This window comes from Lissotriton helveticus, chromosome 11 (genome assembly GCF_964261635.1).
Source record: "Lissotriton helveticus chromosome 11, aLisHel1.1, whole genome shotgun sequence".
Lineage (NCBI taxonomy): Eukaryota > Metazoa > Chordata > Amphibia > Caudata > Salamandridae > Lissotriton > Lissotriton helveticus.
Genome location: NC_136072.1, coordinates 1,083,055,887 through 1,083,074,500, shown reverse-complemented (window position 1 = coordinate 1,083,074,500; position 18,614 = coordinate 1,083,055,887). Strand labels below are relative to the sequence as shown.

The 18,614-nt window shown below is 43.2% G+C and overlaps 7 non-coding genes across 7 annotated transcripts; all 7 read right to left on the bottom strand.

Moving 5' to 3' along the window:
* Positions 1–1,487: 1,487 nt before the first annotated feature.
* LOC144793660 (U4 spliceosomal RNA) lies at positions 1,488–1,627 on the bottom strand. Its single transcript, XR_013603138.1, has one exon. It is a non-coding gene; the product is annotated as a U4 spliceosomal RNA (small nuclear RNA).
* Positions 1,628–6,303: 4,676 nt separating this feature from the next.
* LOC144793752 (U4 spliceosomal RNA) lies at positions 6,304–6,443 on the bottom strand. Its single transcript, XR_013603222.1, has one exon. It is a non-coding gene; the product is annotated as a U4 spliceosomal RNA (small nuclear RNA).
* A 1,930-nt stretch (positions 6,444–8,373) lies between these two features.
* LOC144793101 (U4 spliceosomal RNA) lies at positions 8,374–8,513 on the bottom strand. The gene has a single exon (XR_013602765.1). It is a non-coding gene; the product is annotated as a U4 spliceosomal RNA (small nuclear RNA).
* A 1,929-nt stretch (positions 8,514–10,442) lies between these two features.
* On the bottom strand, positions 10,443–10,582 carry LOC144793094 (U4 spliceosomal RNA). Its single transcript, XR_013602759.1, has one exon. It is a non-coding gene; the product is annotated as a U4 spliceosomal RNA (small nuclear RNA).
* A 1,929-nt stretch (positions 10,583–12,511) lies between these two features.
* LOC144793084 (U4 spliceosomal RNA) lies at positions 12,512–12,651 on the bottom strand. Its single transcript, XR_013602751.1, has one exon. It is a non-coding gene; the product is annotated as a U4 spliceosomal RNA (small nuclear RNA).
* Positions 12,652–14,578: 1,927 nt separating this feature from the next.
* On the bottom strand, positions 14,579–14,718 carry LOC144793099 (U4 spliceosomal RNA). The gene has a single exon (XR_013602764.1). It is a non-coding gene; the product is annotated as a U4 spliceosomal RNA (small nuclear RNA).
* Positions 14,719–16,640: 1,922 nt separating this feature from the next.
* Positions 16,641–16,780, bottom strand: LOC144793955 (U4 spliceosomal RNA). Its single transcript, XR_013603401.1, has one exon. It is a non-coding gene; the product is annotated as a U4 spliceosomal RNA (small nuclear RNA).
* Positions 16,781–18,614: the final 1,834 nt, after the last annotated feature.

Sequence of the window (18,614 nt, the reverse complement as noted above, 5' to 3'; positions counted from 1 at the left end):
CAGCCCCAACCGCCTCCAGAGCACACAGGACAGCACCGGTCCCCGGTGGCGTCTCAGGCAGAGAGAGTAGAGCAGCTTCTACCACACCAGGCTCACTAATGAAAGGCAGCCCGGGAAGCCGAGCGCCATCGTCACTCGCCGCCCACAGTTCACTGCGCCGACTTTTCGCCAGTGGCCACCGGGCCAGAGACATGGGGGCGACTGTGGGCATCGCAGTACAGGCTCAGTCGTTTTCAGGCAACATCAGGACCCCCAAATGAGCTCCGAGGACTCCACTGTCGGAAGCCGAGGGGCCGTGCAGAAAATGGCGTCCATTACCGGCCGAGGAAACAAAGAAACTGTTCCGACATCTTCCAAGCCAGGCAATGGCATAGATACAATGTATCTAGGAGCACAGGATCACAGAGCGGGACGAGGCGCTGCAGCGACGAGTACAACTCGGCAGCCTCCCACCAGCCGACCGGCTCCTCCTCCTCCGCGCTGACCGCCACCGCTGTGGCCGAGGCCGGCCGAACCAACAAACAAAGCCCCGGTCCCCCAGCAGCGCCGGGCCGGGAAAGGAGCAAGGGCGGATCACCGCCAATACGACTCGGATTTCGCCGGGAGACACACCGGCGTAGTCAGGATAGTATCCCCGTTGCAGTCGCTGGGTAGAAGGACAGGATCGAGAACAGGATAATAAAGAAAAGCGCTAGGGTCGGCGGAGCCGATATCCTAGGCGGCCATCTCCGTCGCAGGCTAGGCTCCTCCCCCCTCACAGTTTTGTTTATGTTTGGAAAACGATAAAACCAAAAAATATGTTCTACTGCAGTGAAATATCAGGTATACTTGTTGCACTAGATACGGGACACGTAACAACTGGTAACTACATATGCCACCGGGCCTCCGGGATGTCGGTATAAAGGCTGTGTCACACCATCTACTACATCTTTATTGATATGACCAACATGCTGCCGGCCCCAGTGTTATAGGCGCAAAAAGCGGTGTACCGTATGAAAAATGCAATAAAGCAGTTTGAACACCAAAAAAAAACAACAAAAAAAAACACTCCATACAATCTGTATGAACCCTCTCCACATTTTCCTACTGATAACAAACGCCTTCGCTCCCAGAAAAAAACTTTCTGGGCGGTTAGTGCACATTTGAATGGGAGATGAGACCTCGGAAGAGCCCAGTCCTGCGCCGGACTGCGAGTCACCTCAGAGAGCAGAAACAAAGCCCGTCCTCTGCCCATCACTGACCCAAGCGAATCCATGGAGCAAAGGTGAGAACAAAGAGGAAGAAATACAAGAATTACGAAAACTCATCAAGGAAAATAAATCCCTAAATTACTGCTGTATTTAAAAAGCTGAGAAAACAAAACAGAACGTAAAGAGTAAACTGAAGCCAAATAGAGTCACCGTTTTGTCCTTGTCACAGATCACAAATCTGCAAGAAAATTGCATTGCAAAATAAACTATCTTATTTTTTAATTACATATTCTCCAGTCTCCGAAGAGACTGTCAAAAATTGCCATTTCGACTATATTTCAAGTCTCCATGACGGGGTATTGGGTAAAGTTTTCAATAAGCAATAATCGCGCCTCGGTTAAACCTCATTGGCTACGATACTGCCACTGCGCAAAGCTAAACAATTTAGGGGTATATTATCAACAACTAGCGATAATTTTTGTCTCTAACTTGTTTAGAGACAAAAATTATCGCCGCACATCGGCGATTTTTATCGCAGATAAACGTTGCTATTAGCAAGGTTTATCGCAAATGCGATAAAAAACGCCTGCAATGCATGAATATCGCTGAAAAGTCAGCGATATTCATGCATTATCGAGCAAATGCTCTTAGCCATGTTATCCACCTCCCATTGGATAACATGGCTAAGAACTGCTCAGGGCAGGTGTTAGCTTTTGGAGATATTCGCCCTTAGCGCAAATATCTCCAAAAGTTGGTAATAGGAGATAGCGATGTTAGCGACTGTTTCCAGTCGCTAACATCTTGGCACGCCCACTTTGCATATCATTAGTGATAAATATCACTGACATGCAAAGTGGGGCCCATGATGGTCGCTATCTCCTATTAGCTGTCGCTAACTGGTGTTAGCGACAGCTTGGTAATAGGGAGATAATTTTATCTCCGCTTTCTTGGCTTTTAAAGCCAAAAAAGCGGAGATAAAACCCCTTGATAATATACCCCTTAGTGTGAATTTCATGCACACTTGCCCTAGTTCCTCATGTTACAAAGAACATGGGGGCATATTATCAAGGGGGTTTATCTCCGCTTTTTGGGCTTTAAAAGCCAAGAAAGCGGAGATAAAATTATCTCCCTATTACCTAGCTGTCGCTAACAACAGTTAGCGACAGCTAGTAGGAGATAGCGACTATCTTGGGCCCCACTTTGCATGTCAGTGATATTTATCACAAATGACATGCAAAGTGGGCGTGCCAAGATGTTAGCGACTGGAAACAGTCGCTAACATCGCTATCTCCTATTACCAACTTTTGTAGATATTCGCGCTAAGCGCGAATATCTCCCAAAGCTAACACCTGCCCTGAGCAGTTCTTAGCCATGTTATCCAATGGGAGGTGGATAACATGGCTAAGAGCATTAGCTCGGTAATGCATGAATATAGTTGACTTTTCAGCGATATTCATGCATTGCGGCCGATTTTTATCGCATTTGCGATAAACCTTGGTAATATCAAGGTTTATCTGCGATAAAAATCGCCTCAGCTCAGCGGTAACATTTTGTCTCTAACCAAGCAATAGCGATAATTATCGCTATTGCTTGGTTAGAGACAAAAATTTACCGCTGAGCTGCGGCGATTTTTATCGCAGATAAACCTTGGTATTACCAAGGTTTATCGCAAATGCGATAAAAAACGGCCGCAATGCATGAATATCGCTGAAAAGTCAGCGATATTCATGCATTACCGAGCTAATGCTCTTAGCCATGTTATCCACCTCCCATTGGATAACATGGCTAAGAACTGCTCAGGGGCAGGTGTTAGCTTTTGGAGATATTCGCGCTTAGCGCGAATATCTCTAAAAGTTGGTAATAGGAGATAGCGATGTTAGCGACTGTTTCCAGTCGCTAACATCTTGGCACGCCCACTTTGCATGTCATTAGTGATAAATATCACTGACATGCAAAGTGGGGCCCAAGATGGTCGCTATCTCCTAGTAGCTGTCGCTAACTGGTGTTAGCGATAGCTAGGTAATAGGGAGATCATTTTATCTCCGCTTTCTCGGCTTTTAAAGCCAAAAAAGCGGAGATAAACCCCCTTGATAATATGCCCCATGATTCCTTTTCAAAAGATGTTGGGGCATAATACCAACCAATAGAGATAATTTGTGTCTCTAACTTGTTTAGAGACAAAAAGTATCGCCGCACATCGGCGATTTTTATCGCAGATAAACCTTGCTATTAGCAAGGTTTATCGCAAATGCGATAAAAAACGGCCGCAATGCATGAATATCGCTGAAAAGTCAGCGATATTCATGCATTATCGAGCAAATGCTCTTAGCCATGTTATCCACCACCCATTGGTTAACATGGCTAAGAACTGCTCAGGGCAGGTGTTAGCTTTTGGAGATATTCGCGCTTAGCGCGAATATCTCCAAAAGTTGGTAATAGGAGATAGCGATGTTAGCGACTGTTTCCAGTCGCTAACATCTTGGCACGCCCACTTTGCATGTCATTAGTGATAAATATCACTGACATGCAAAGCGGGGCCCAAGATGGTCGCTATCTCCTATTAGCTGTCGCTAACTGGTGTTAGCGACAGCTTGGTAATAGAGAGATAATTTTATCTCCGCTTTCTTGGCTTTTAAAGCCAAAAAAGCGGAGATAAACCCCCTTGATAATATGCCCCGTTATCTGTTTATGCATAACTACTCCTCCACTGCTTCTGACAGGCAATGTAAGACATATAGGGGCATATTATCAAGGGATTTATCTCCGCTTTTTTGGCTTTAAAAGCCAAGAAAGCGGAGATAAAATTATCTCCCTATCAGCAACAGGGTGCTAACACGCAAATTCGCATGTTAGCACCCTTTTTCTCTACACTTCCCCTTGCATCTCTAATGAGATGCAAAGGGGGCGTTCCAGAGAAAAATTATAGGAGAAATGTCATTAAGCGACATTTCTCCTATTATCAAGGATTTCGCTAACCCTGTTAGTGATAAAAAAAGCAGCGCTAATCGCGGTTAGCACTGCTTTTTTTACACCTGGTATTTTCCTGACTTAGCCATGATATCCTATGGAAGGTGGATATCATGGCTAAGTTTGCGAGCCCCTATTATCAAGCTAACGCCAAACTTCGAGAGATGATCGTTGGTTTTCCAGCGATAATCTCTCAATTGGCAGTTAGCGCAAGGATTTTTATCACTTCTGAGATAAACCTTGCTAATAGCAAAATATCTCTGCGATAATTTCCGGCGATGCTTAGCGTTAAAAAATTCGTTGCTAAGCATCGTTAGCGATAAATATCGCTAAACGTTGGTAATATGCCCCTTAATGGTGTTGTTTTACTAATTTCTATCAGCTCTCTGCCCCAAACCGTCGATAGCCACACGCAGAGAATTATGGGAAATTGAATGCTAAATAGCTGTCCAGGTAAGCAGCACCCTCCCAAGTTATGGATTTGATGGTCAGACAGATATACCTTCACACAAAGATGAGATCTAGGCTGCTAACCATGGGTTGTGGAAAATATAAGAAGCACAAATTCATAATAGCATCCTCATAGGGCCCACTGTCTTCAAATGTTTACTAGAGAAGGAACGGCAATCAATTTAAAGGAAAATAAATTATAGATAAATTTTTCCATATTCCCTAATGCACGTCTGCGATTTCATGGCACTACATAGTTGCATTTGCTGCATTTCATTTTTAGCTTTAGGAGGTACAATATACTGGTTTCCTGGTTTTCAAAACATTTTAGGGGAAGATTCACAAGGACCTGACGCAACTGCATGGATGCATAAGTTTCCTTGAGTCAGTGCCGAATGTCCTTGTGCCACGATGAATGTGCTGTATTTACAATACTGCGCTCCATGGCGTTAGGATTAACAGATGCGTCAGAAATTCTGACGCATCTGTTGGCACAAAAGTGAGGCATTGCTGGAAATGCTCATGAAAGTGACGCAAAAAGCCCTGAGTCATAACTTACGCCTGGTCTGTGCAGGCGTAGGGATTTTGACACAGTGAAGGCGTAGAGTGATGTAGTGAAATCTTGTAGATTTCAGTGCGTCAGTTCTAGAAGGCTTTTAGCGTGGGAACGCCCACCCTGCATACATTATACCTGACGCAGGTATAATGTGATACGGGACTTTACAATGTGACACATCTCCCTAGATGCTTCACATTGTAAATGGGCCGCAACATTTACGCCGCAGCTGCGTCACAATACAGATTTTTATAATTGCCATATATATGGCTGTGTGTACGTTGTGTGTCTCCGTCTGCATGCAGCATACAAATGTGCCAAATCTGGTAGCCCATTTGGGCTGATGCAGCCACGCAAGAGCTCTTTGCCTGACCTCATTGCCACCGACTCAAATCAGGGAGGATCCATGCAGTCTTTCAAGGCTCTCAGGTAAGAAAATGGGCCCTAGAGGAAGGAAGAAAATAGGTCCCCTTGTTGAAGTTTGGAATATAAAATACCGCAATAATCAGGGTTCAATGGGTCCCTCAGGTCTGTGGGCGCCAGTGCAACTGCACCTGCTCCACCAACAGAAGCTACGCCCCTGTCATAGAGCTGGGTAACATCAATTACTCAGTGCCACAAAGAGCATTAGAAATAAACTTTACATAATGTCAAACGACAAAAACAAGAGCTTTGTCAGTTCTTGTTCTGTTTCAAACACTCCATACAATCTGTATGAACCCTCTCCACATTTTCCTACTGATAACAAACGCCTTCGCTCTCAGAAAAAAACTTTCATGGGCGGTTAGTGCACATTTGAATGGGAGATGAGACCTCGGAAGAGCCCAGCCCTGTGCCGGACTGCGAGTCACCTCAGAGAGCAGAAACAAAGCCCGTCCTCTGCCCATCACTGACCCAAGCGAATCTGTAGAGCAAAGATGAGAACAAAGAGGAAGAAATAAAAGAATTACGAAAACTCATCAAGGAAAATAAATCCCTAAATTACTGCTGTAATTAAAAAGCTGAGAAAACAAAAGAGAACATAAAGAATAAACTGAAGCCAAATAGAATCACCGTTTTGTCCTTGTCACAGATCACAAATCTGCAAGTAAATTGCATTGCAAAATAAACTATCTTATTTTTTAATTACATATTCTCCAGTCTCCGAAGAGACTGTCAAAAATTGCCATTTCGACTATATTTCAAGTCTCCATGACGGGGTATTGGGTAAAGTTTTCAATAAGCAATAATCACGCCTCGGTTAAACCTCATTGGCTACGATACTGCCACTGCGCAAAGCTAATCAACATAGTGTGTATTTCATGCACACTTGCCCTAGTACCTCATGTTACAAAGAACATGATTCCTCTTCAAAAGATGTTATCTGTTTATGCATAACTACTCCTCCACTGCTTCTGATAGGCAATGTAAGACATATACTGGTGTTGTTTTACTAATTTCTATCAGCTCTCTGCCCCAAACCGTCGATAGCCACACGCAGAGAATTATGGGAAATTGTATGCTAAATAGCTGTCCAGGTAAGCAGCACCCTCCCAAGTTATGGATTTGATGCTCAGGCAGATATACTTTCACACAAAGATGAGATCTAGGCTGCTAACCATGGGTTGTGGAAAATATAAGAAGCACAAATTCATAATAGCATCCTCATAGGTCCCACTGTCTTCAAATCTTTACTAGAGAAGGAACGGCAATCAATTTAAAGGAAAATAAATTATAGATAAATTTTTCCATATTCCATAATGCACGTCTGCCATTTCATGGCACTACATAGTTGCATTTGCTGCATTTCATTTTTAGCTTTAGGAGGTACAATATACTGGTTTCCTGGTTTTCAAAACATTTTAGGGGAAGATTCACAAGGACCTGACGCAACTGCATGGATGCAGAAGTTTCCTTGAGTCAGTGCTGAATGTCCTCGTGCCACGATGAATGTGCTGTATTTACAATACAGCGCTCCATGGCGCAAGGATTGACAGATGCGTCAGAAATTCTGACGCATCTGTTGGCACAAAAGTGACGCATTGCTGGAAATGCTCATGAAAGTGACGCAAAAAGCCCTGAGTCATAACTTATGCCTGGTCTGTGCAGGCGTAGGGATTTTGACACAGTGAAGGCGTAGAGTGATGTAGTGAAATCTTGTAGATTTCAGTGCGTCAGTTCTAGAAGGCTTTTAGCGTGGGAACGCCCACCCTGCATACATTATACCTGACGCAGGTATAATATGATGCGGGACTTTACAATGTGACACATCTCCCTAGATGCGTCACATTGTAAATGGGCCGCAACATTTATGCCGCAGCTGCGTCACAATACAGATTTTTATACTTGCCCTATATATGGCTGTGTGTACGTTGTGTGTCTCCGTCTGCATGCAGCATACAAATGTGCCAGATCTGGTAGCCCAGTTGGGCTGATGCAGCCACACAAGAGCTCTTTGCCTGACCTCATTGTCACCAATTCAAATCAGAGAGGATCCATGCAGTCTTTCAAGGCTCTCAGGTGAAAAAATGGGCCCTAGAGCAAGGAAGAAAATAGGCCCCCTTGTTGAAGTTTGGAATATAAAATAGCGCAATAATCAGGGTTCAGTGGGTCCCGCAGGTCTGTGGGCGCCAGTGCAACTGCACCTGCTGCACCAACAGAAGCTACGCCCCTGTCATAGAGCTGGGTAACATCAATTACTCAGTGCCACAAAGAGCATTAGAAATAAACTTTACATAATGTCAAACGGCAAAAACAAGAGCTTTGTCAGTTCTTGTTCTGTTTCAAACACTCCATACAATCTGTATGAACCCTCTCCACATTTTCCTACTGATAACAAATGCCTTCGCTCCCAGAAAAAAACTTTCTGGGCGGTTAGTGCACATTTGAATGGGAGATGAGACCTCGGAAGAGCCCAGCCCTGCGCCAGACTGCGAGTCACCTCAGAGAGCAGAAACAAAGCCCGTCCTCTGCCCATCACTGACCCAAGCGAATCCGTGGAGCAAAGATGAGAACAAAGGGGAAGAAATAAAAGAATAACGAAAACTCATCAAGGAAAATAAATCCCTAAATTACTGCTGTATTTAAAAAGCTGAGAAAACAAAAGAGAACGTAAAGAGTAAACTGAAGCCAAATAGAGTCACCGTTTTGTCCTTGTCACAGATCACAAACCTGCAAGTAAATTGCATTGCAAAATAAACTATCTTATTTTTTTAATTACATATTCTCCAGTCTCCGAAGAGACTGTAAAAAATTGCCATTTCGACTATATTTCAAGTCTCCATGACGGGGTATTGGGTAAAGTTTTCAATAAGCAATAATCGCACCTCGGTTAAAACTCATTGGCTACGATACTGCCACTGCGCAATGCTAAACAATTTAGTTTGAATTTCATGCACACTTGCCCTAGTACCTCATGTTACAAAGAACATGATTCCTTTTCAAAAGATGTAATCTGTTTATGCATAACTACTCCTCCACTGCTTCTGGTAGGCAATGTAAGACATATAATGGTGTTGTTTTACTAATTTCTATCAGCTCTCTGCCCCAAACCGTCGATAGCCACACGCAGAGAATTATGGGAAATTGTATGCTAAATAGCTGTCCAGGTAAGCAGCACCCTCCCAAGTTATGGATTTGATGCTCAGGCAGATATACCTTCACACAAAGATGAGATCTAGGCTGCTAACCATGGGTTGTGGAAAATATAAGAAGCACAAATTCATAATAGCATCCTCATAGGTCCCACTGTCTTCAAATGTTTACTAGAGAAGGAACGGCAATCAATTTAAAGGAAAATAAATTATAGATACATTTTTCCATATTCCATAATGCACGTCTGCCATTTCATGGCACTACATAGTTGCATTTGCTGCATTTCATTTTTAGCTTTAGGAGGTACAATATACTGGTTTCCTGGTTTTCAAAACATTTTAGGGGAAGATTCACAAGGACCTGACGCAACTGCATGGATGCATAAGTTTCCTTGAGTCAGTGCTGAATGTCCTTGTGCCACGATGAATGTGCTGTATTTACAATACAGCGCTCCATGGCGCAAGAATTAACAGATGCGTCAGAAATTCTGACGCATCTGTTGGCACAAAAGTGATGCATTGCTGGAAATGCTCATGAAAGTGACGCAAAAAGCCCTGAGTCATAACTTATGCCTGGTCTGTGCAGGTGTAGGGATTTTGACACAGTGAAGGCGTAGAGTGATGTAGTGAAATCTTGTAGATTTCAGTGCGTCAGTTCTAGAAGGCTTTTAGCGTGGGAACGCCCACCCTGCATACATTATACCTGACGCAGGTATAATGTGATGCGGGACTTTACAATGTGACACATCTCCCTAGATGCGTCACATTGTAAATGGGCCGCAACATTTACGCCGCAGCTGCGTCACAATACAGATTTTTATACTTGCCCTATATAAGGCTGTGTGTACGTTGTGTGTCTCCGTCTGCATGCAGCATACAAATGTGCCAGATCTGGTAGCCCAGTTGGGCTGATGCAGCCATGCAAGAGCTCTTTGCCTGACCTCATTGTCACCAATTCAAATCAGAGAGGATCCATGCAGTCTTTCAAGGCTCTCAGGTGAAAAAATGGGCCCTAGAGCAAGGAAGTAAATAGGCCCCCTTGTTGAAGTTTGGAATATAAAATACCGCAATAATCAGCGTTCAGTGGGTCCCGCAGGTCTGTGGGCGCCAGTGCAACTGCACCTGCTGCACCAACAGAAGCTATGCCCCTGTCATAGAGCTGGGTAACATCAATTACTCAGTGCCACAAAGAGCATTAGAAATAAACTTTACATAATGTCAAACGGCAAAAACAAGAGCTTTATCAGTTCTTGTTCTGTTTCAAACACTCCATACAATCTGTATGAACCCTCTCCACATTTTCCTACTGATAACAAATGCCTTCGCTCCCAGAAAAAAACTTTCTGGGCGGTTAGTGCACATTTGAATGGGAGATGAGACCTCGGAAGAGCCCAGCCCTGCGCCGGACTGCGAGTCACCTCAGAGAGCAGAAACAAAGCCCGTCCTCTGCCCATCACTGACCCAAGCGAATCCGTGAAGCAAAGATGAGAACAATGGGGAAGAAATAAAAGAATAACGAAAACTCATCAAGGAAAATAAATCCCTAAATTACTGCTGTATTTAAAAAGCTGAGAAAACAAAAGAAAACGTATAGAGTAAATTGAAGCCAAATAGAGTCACCGTTTTGTCCTTGTCACAGATCACAAACCTGCAAGTAAATTGCATTGCAAAATAAACTATCTTATTTTTTAATTACATATTCTCCAGTCTCCGAAGAGACTGTCAAAAATTGCCATTTCGACTATATTTCAAGTCTCCATGACGGGGTATTGGTTAAAGTTTTCAATAAGCAATAATTGCGGCTCGGTTAATCCTCATTGGCTACGATACTGCCACTGCGCAAAGCTAAACAATTTAGTGTGAATTTCATGCACACTTGCCCTAGTACCTCATGTTACAAAGAACATGATTCCTTTTCAAAAGATGTAATCTGTTTATGCATAACTACTCCTCCACTGCTTCTGGTAGGCAATGTAAGACATATAATGGTGTTGTTTTACTAATTTCTATCAGCTCTCTGCCCCAAACCGTCGATAGCCACACGCAGAGAATTATGGGAAATTGTATGCTAAATAGCTGTCCAGGTAAGCAGCACCCTCCCAAGTTATGGATTTGATGCTCAGGCAGATATACCTTCACACAAAGATGAGATCTAGGCTGCTAACCATGGGTTGTGGAAAATATAAGAAGCACAAATTCATAATAGCATCCTCATAGGTCCCACTGTCTTCAAATGTTTACTAGAGAAGGAACGGCAATCAATTTAAAGGAAAATAAATTATAGATACATTTTTCCATATTCCATAATGCACGTCTGCCATTTCATGGCACTACATAGTTGCATTTGCTGCATTTCATTTTTAGCTTTAGGAGGTACAATATACTGGTTTCCTGGTTTTCAAAACATTTTAGGGGAAGATTCACAAGGACCTGACGCAACTGCATGGATGCATAAGTTTCCTTGAGTCAGTGCTGAATGTCCTTGTGCCAGGATGAATGTGCTGTATTTACAATACAGCGCTCCATGGCGCAAGAATTAACAGATGCGTCAGAAATTCTGACGCATCTGTTGGCACAAAAGTGACGCATTGCTGGAAATGCTCATGAAAGTGACGCAAAAAGCCCTGAGTCATAACTTATGCCTGGTCTGTGCAGGCGTAGGGATTTTGACACAGTGAAGGCGTAGAGTGATGTAGTGAAATCTTGTAGATTTCAGTGCGTCAGTTCTAGAAGGCTTTTAGCGTGGGAACGCCCACCCTGCATACATTATACCTGACGCAGGTATAATGTGATGCGGGACTTTATAATGTGACACATCTCCCTAGATGCGTCACATTGTAAATGGGCCGCAACATTTATGCCGCAGCTGCGTCACAATACAGATTTTTATACTTGCCCTATATATGGCTGTGTGTACGTTGTGTGTCTCCGTCTGCATGCAGCATACAAATGTGCCAGATCTGGTAGCCCAGTTGGGCTGATGCAGCCACACAAGAGCTCTTTGCCTGACCTCATTGTCACCAATTCAAATCAGAGAGGATCCATGCAGTCTTTCAAGGCTCTCAGGTGAAAAAATGGGCCCTAGAGCAAGGAAGAAAATAGGCCCCCTTGTTGAAGTTTGGAATATAAAATACCGCAATAATCAGGGTTCAGTGGGTCCCGCAGGTCTGTGGGCGCCAGTGCAACTGCACCTGCTGCACCAACAGAAGCTACGCCCCTGTCATAGAGCTGGGTAACATCAATTACTCAGTGCCACAAAGAGCATTAGAAATAAACTTTACATAATGTCAAACGGCAAAAACAAGAGCTTTGTCAGTTCTTGTTCTGTTTCAAACACTCCATACAATCTGTATGAACCCTCTCCACATTTTCCTACTGATAACAAATGCCTTCGCTCCCAGAAAAAAAAATTCTGGGCGGTTAGTGCACATTTGAATGGTAGATGAGACCTCGGAAGAGCCCAGCCCTGCGCCGGACTGCGAGTCACCTCAGAGAGCAGAAACAAAGCCCGTCCTCTGCCCATCACTGACCCAAGCGAATCTGTGGAGCAAAGATGAGAACAAAGAGGAAGAAATAAAAGAATTACGAAAACTCATCAAGGAAAATAAATCCCTATATTACTGCTGTATTTAAAAAGCTGAGAAAACAAAAGGGAACGTAAAGAGTAAACTGAAGCCAAATATGGTCACCGTTTTATCCTTGTCACAGATCACAAATCTGCAAGAAAATTGCATTGCAAAATGAACTATCTTATTTTTTAATAACATATTCTCCAGTCTCCGAAGAGACTGTCAAAAATTGCCATTTCGACTATATTTCAAGTCTCCATGACGGGGTATTGGGTAAAGTTTTTAATAAGCAATAATCACGCCTCGTTTAAACCTCATTGGCTACGATACTGCCACTGCGCAAAGCTAAACAATTTAGTGTGAATTTCATGCACACTTGCCCTAGTACCTCATGTTACAAAGAACATGATTCCTTTTCAAAAGATGTTATCTGTTTATGCATAACTACTCCTCCACTGCTTCTGATAGGCAATATAAGACATATAATGGTGTTGTTTTACTAATTTCGATCAGCTCTCTGCCTCAAACCGTCGATAGCCACACACAGCGAATTATGGGAAATTGTATGCTAAATAGCTGTACAGGTAAGCAGCACCCTCCCAAGTTATGGATTTGATGCTCAGGCAGATATACCTTCACACAAAGATGAGATCTAGGCTGCTAACCATGGGTTGTGGAAAATATAAGAAGCACACATTCATAATAGCATTCTCATAGGTCCCACTGTCTTCAAATGTTTACTAGAGAAGAAACGGCAATCAATTTAAAGGAAAATAAATTATAGATACATTTTTCCATATTCCATAATGCACGTCTGCCATTTCGGCACTACATAGTTGCATTTGCTGAATTTCATTTTTAGCTTTAGGAGGTACAATATACTGGTTTCCTGGTTTTCAAAACATTTTAGGGGAAGATTCACAAGGACCTGACGCAACTGCATGGATGCATAAGTTTCCTTGAGTCAGTGCTGAATGTCCTTGTGCCACGATGAATGTGCTGTATTTACAATACAGCGCTCCATGGCGCAAGGATTAACAGATGCGTCAGAAATTCTGACGCATCTGTTGGCACAAAAGTGACGCATTGCTGGAAATGCTCATGAAAGTGACGCAAAAAGCCCTGAGTCATAACTTATGCCTGGTCTGTGCAGGCGTAGGGATTTTGACACAGTGAAGGCGTAGAGTGATGTAGTGAAATCTTGTAGATTTCAGTGCGTCAGTTCTAGAAGGCTTTTAGCGTGGGAACGCCCACCCTGCATACATTATACCTGACGCAGGTATAATGTGATGCGGGACTTTACAATGTGACACATCTCCCTAGATGCGTCACATTGTAAATGGGCCGCAACATTTACGCCGCAGCTGCGTCACAATACAGATTTTTATATTTCCCTATATAAGGCTGTGTGTACGTTGTGTGTCTCCGTCTGCATGCAGCATACAAATGTGCCAGATCTGGTAGCCCAGTTGGGCTGATGCAGCCACGCAAGAGCTCTTTGCCTGACCTCATTGTCACCGATTCAAATCAGGGAGGATCCATGCAGTCTTTCAAGGCTCTCAGGTGAAAAAATGGGCCCTAGAGCAAGGAAGTAAATAGGCCCCCTTGTTGAAGTTTGGAATATAAAATACCGCAATAATCAGCGTTCAGTGGGTCCCGCAGGTCTGTGGGCGCCAGTGCAACTGCACCTGCTGCACCAACAGAAGCTACGCCCCTGTCATAGAGCTGGGTAACATCAATTACTCAGTGCCACAAAGAGCATTAGAAATAAACTTTACATAATGTCAAACGGCAAAAACAAGAGCTTTGTCAGTTCTTGTTCTGTTTCAAACACTCCATACAATCTGTATGAACCCTCTCCACATTTTCCTACTGATAACAAATGCCTTCGCTCCCAGAAAAAAACTTTCTGGGCGGTTAGTGCACATTTGAATGGGAGATGAGACCTCGGAAGAGCCCAGCCCTGCGCCAGACTGCGAGTCACCTCAGAGAGCAGAAACAAAGCCCGTCCTCTGCCCATCACTGACCCAAGCGAATCCGTGGAGCAAAGATGAGAACAAAGGGGAAGAAATAAAAGAATAACGAAAACTCATCAAGGAAAATAAATCCCTAAATTACTGCTGTATTTAAAAAGCTGAGAAAACAAAAGAGAACGTAAAGAGTAAACTGAAGCCAAATAGAGTCACCGTTTTGTCCTTGTCACAGATCACAAACCTGCAAGTAAATTGCATTGCAAAATAAACTATCTTATTTTTTTAATTACATATTCTCCAGTCTCCGAAGAGACTGTAAAAAATTGCCATTTCGACTATATTTCAAGTCTCCATGACGGGGTATTGGGTAAAGTTTTCAATAAGCAATAATCGCACCTCGGTTAAAACTCATTGGCTACGATACTGCCACTGCGCAATGCTAAACAATTTAGTTTGAATTTCATGCACACTTGCCCTAGTACCTCATGTTACAAAGAACATGATTCCTTTTCAAAAGATGTAATCTGTTTATGCATAACTACTCCTCCACTGCTTCTGGTAGGCAATGTAAGACATATAATGGTGTTGTTTTACTAATTTCTATCAGCTCTCTGCCCCAAACCGTCGATAGCCACACGCAGAGAATTATGGGAAATTGTATGCTAAATAGCTGTCCAGGTAAGCAGCACCCTCCCAAGTTATGGATTTGATGCTCAGGCAGATATACCTTCACACAAAGATGAGATCTAGGCTGCTAACCATGGGTTGTGGAAAATATAAGAAGCACAAATTCATAATAGCATCCTCATAGGTCCCACTGTCTTCAAATGTTTACTAGAGAAGGAACGGCAATCAATTTAAAGGAAAATAAATTATAGATACATTTTTCCATATTCCATAATGCACGTCTGCCATTTCATGGCACTACATAGTTGCATTTGCTGCATTTCATTTTTAGCTTTAGGAGGTACAATATACTGGTTTCCTGGTTTTCAAAACATTTTAGGGGAAGATTCACAAGGACCTGACGCAACTGCATGGATGCATAAGTTTCCTTGAGTCAGTGCTGAATGTCCTTGTGCCACGATGAATGTGCTGTATTTACAATACAGCGCTCCATGGCGCAAGAATTAACAGATGCGTCAGAAATTCTGACGCATCTGTTGGCACAAAAGTGATGCATTGCTGGAAATGCTCCTGAAAGTGACGCAAAAAGCCCTGAGTCATAACTTATGCCTGGTTTGTGCAGGCGTAGGGATTTTGACACAGTGAAGGCGTAGAGTGATGTAGTGAAATCTTGTAGATTTCAGTGCGTCAGTTCTAGAAGGCTTTTAGCGTGGGAACGCCCACCCTGCATACATTATACCTGACGCAGGTATAATGTGATGCGGGACTTTACAATGTGACACATCTCCCTAGATGCGTCACATTGTAAATGGGCCGCAACATTTACGCCGCAGCTGCGTCACAATACAGATTTTTATACTTGCCCTATATAAGGCTGTGTGTACGTTGTGTGTCTCCGTCTGCATGCAGCATACAAATGTGCCAGATCTGGTAGCCCAGTTGGGCTGATGCAGCCACGCAAGAGCTCTTTGCCTGACCTCATTGTCACCGATTCAAATCAGGGAGGATCCATGCAGTCTTTCAAGGCTCTCAGGTGAAAAAATGGGCCCTAGAGCAAGGAAGTAAATAGGCCCCCTTGTTGAAGTTTGGAATATAAAATACCGCAATAATCAGCGTTCAGTGGGTCCCGCAGGTCTGTGGGCGCCAGTGCAACTGCACCTGCTGCACCAACAGAAGCTATGCCCCTGTCATAGAGCTGGGTAACATCAATTACTCAGTGCCACAAAGAGCATTAGAAATAAACTTTACATAATGTCAAACGGCAAAAACAAGAGCTTTATCAGTTCTTGTTCTGTTTCAAACACTCCATACAATCTGTATGAACCCTCTCCACATTTTCCTACTGATAACAAATGCCTTCGCTCCCAGAAAAAAACTTTCTGGGCGGTTAGTGCACATTTGAATGGGAGATGAGACCTCGGAAGAGCCCAGCCCTGCGCCGGACTGCGAGTCACCTCAGAGAGCAGAAACAAAGCCCGTCCTCTGCCCATCACTGACCCAAGCGAATCCGTGAAGCAAAGATGAGAACAAAGGGGAAGAAATAAAAGAATAACGAAAACTCATCAAGGAAAATAAATCCCTAAATTACTGCTGTATTTAAAAAGCTGAGAAAACAAAAGAAAACGTATAGAGTAAATTGAAGCCAAATAGAGTCACCGTTTTGTCCTTGTCACAGATCACAAACCTGCAAGTAAATTGCATTGCAAAATAAACTATCTTATTTTTTAATTACATATTCTCCAAAGAGACTGTCAAAAATTGCCATTTCGACTATATTTCAAGTCTCCATGACGGGGTATTGGGTAAAGTTTTCAATAAGCAATAATTGCGCCTCGGTTAATCCTCATTGGCTACGATACTGCCACTGCGCAAAGCTAAACAATTTAGTGTGAATTTCATGCACACTTGCCCTAGTACCTCATGTTACAAAGAACATGATTCCTTTTCAAAAGATGTAATCTGTTTATGCATAACTACTCCTCCACTGCTTCTGGTAGGCAATGTAAGACATATAATGGTGTTGTTTTACTAATTTCTATCAGCTCTCTGCCTCAAACCGTCGATAGCCACACACAGCGAATTATGGGAAATTGTATGCTAAATAGCTGTACAGGTAAGCAGCACCCTCCCAAGTTATGGATTTGATGCTCAGGCAGATATACCTTCACACAAAGATGAGATCTAGGCTGCTAACCATGGGTTGTGGAAAATATAAGAAGCACACATTCATAATAGCATTCTCATAGGTCCCACTGTCTTCAAATGTTTACTAGAGAAGGAACGGCAATCAATTTAAAGGAAAATAAATTATAGATACATTTTTCCATATTCCATAATGCACGTCTGCCATTTCATGGCACTACATAGTTGCATTTGCTGCATTTCATTTTTAGCTTTAGGAGGTACAATATACTGGTTTCCTGGTTTTCAAAACATTTTAGGGGAAGATTCACAAGGACCTGACGCAACTGCATGGATGCATAAGTTTCCTTGAGTCAGTGCTGAATGTCCTTGTGCCACGATGAATGTGCTGTATTTACAATACAGCGCTTCATGGCGCAAGGATTAACAGATGCGTCAGAAATTCTGACGCATCTGTTGGCACAAAAGTGATGCATTGCTGGAAATGCTCATGAAATTGACGCAAAAAGCCCTGAGTCATAACTTATGCCTGGTCTGTGCAGGCGTAGGGATTTTGACACAGTGAAGGCGTAGACTGATGTAGTGAAATCTTGTAGATTTCAGTGCGTCAGTTCTAGAAGGCTTTTAGCGTGGGAACGCCCACCCTGCATACATTATACCTGACGCAGGTATAATGTGATGCGGGACTTTACAATGTGACACATCTCCCTAGATGCGTCAGATTGTAAATGGGCCGCAACATTTACGCCGCAGCTGCGTCACAATACAGATTTTTATACTTGCCCTATATAAGGCTGTGTGTACGTTGTGTGTCTCCGTCTGCATGCAGCATACAAATGTGCCAGATCTGGTAGCCCAGTTGGGCTGATGCAGCCATGCAAGAGCTCTTTGCCTGACCTCATTGTCACCGATTCAAATCAGGGAGGATCCATGCAGTCTTTCATGGCTCTCAGGTGAAAAAATGGGCCCTAGAGCAAGGAAGTAAATAGGCCCCCTTGTTGAAGTTTGGAATATAAAATACCGCAATAATCAGCGTTCAGTGGGTCCCGCAGGTCTGTGGGCGCCAGTGCAACTGCACCTGCTGCACCAACAGAAGCTACGCCCCTGTCATAGAGCTGGGTAACATCAATTACTCAGTGCAACAAAGAGCATTAGAAATAAACTTTACATAATGTCAAACGGCAAAAACAAGAGCTTTGTCAGTTCTTGTTCTGTTTCAAACACTCCATACAATCTGTATGAACCCTCTCCACATTTTCCTACTGATAACAAATGCCTTCGCTCCCAGAAAAACACTTTCTGGGCAGTTAGTGCACATTTGAATGGTAGATGAGACCTCGGAAGAGCCCAGCCCTGCGCCGGACTGCGAGTCACCTCAGAGAGCAGAAACAAAGCCCGTCCTCTGCCCATCACTGACCCAAGCGAATCTGTGGAGCAAAGATGAGAACAAAGAGGAAGAAATAAAAGAATTACGAAAACTCATCAAGGAAAATAAATCCCTATATTACTGCTGTATTTAAAAAGCTGAGAAAAATAAAAACGTAAAGAGTAAACTGAAGCCAAATATG